The sequence below is a fragment of the Bombus impatiens genome, unplaced genomic scaffold (genome assembly GCF_000188095.3).
Source record: "Bombus impatiens unplaced genomic scaffold, BIMP_2.2 scf_0290, whole genome shotgun sequence".
NCBI classification, from domain to species: Eukaryota; Metazoa; Arthropoda; class Insecta; order Hymenoptera; family Apidae; genus Bombus; species Bombus impatiens.
Window position 1 is genome coordinate 1 of NT_176709.1, and position 1,012 is coordinate 1,012.

The following is a 1,012-nucleotide window of genomic DNA, read 5'->3' on the forward strand; positions in this document are numbered from 1 at the left end:
TTCGAAAGAGTATGTCATTGTTTTGGTCGACGTCTTCACTAAATTCGAATATCTGCATCATACTCGCAAAGTAGATTTCCTTATATATATATATATATATATCCTTATGTATTTATATAATATAAATATATAAAACTTATATATATATATCCTTATATATATATTTCCTTATATATTTTTATTCGGCAGTCCTTGCCGCATAACAGCGGACCAATTCGGCAGTCCTTGCCGGATAACAGCGGACCAAGAGAGGTGTCCTAACGGGTAAAGAATTCCAAGATTTCTGGCAAGGTAAACACTAAAATTCCACTTAATCTCAACCGGTGCGTATAGGGCCAACGGTCAGGTAGAGCGTATTATGGGTACGTTGAAAATTATGTTCACAATCATAGAAACGACCGGGCGATCGTGGCTAGACGCGATTGGCAAAATACAGCTGGCTCCGAATTGCACCACCAACCGCGTGACTAAATCGAGCCCGTTGGAACTATTAATTGGTGGAACAGCAAAGACCTTACGACTCGTTGATACCCGATAACATCGAAGAAGGAGAAGTAGATATCTCTGATGTAAGACAGTGGGCAATAGAGGATATAGAAATTAGTGCTAGGTACGATAAAGGTGGAGTTGACAAAACTAAAGCTAAGGTAGTTAGGTTTAACCTTGGTGATTTTGTATTATGCAAAAACGGGGAAAGAAACCAGACGAAGTTAGATCCGAAATTCAGGGGTCCATTCGAGATAGCAGAGATTTTGGAAGGAGATAGACATACTTCAAAAACCTTAGACGGCAAACAATCATATAAGGACAGACATGACAGACTGAGAAAAATGCTAGAGGGTTCCCTGCTGGGATGGACGTCTGCGGTGATGACAACGATGGTAATAATAACGATGCAAGTGCACTGACCTCAGAGGATCATTAACAGCACATTGTGGTCGTAGTATATACCCACAGTGACGTTTGCGTATCTGCAATATATCCACTGTGATGTCTCATACATCTGTAATAT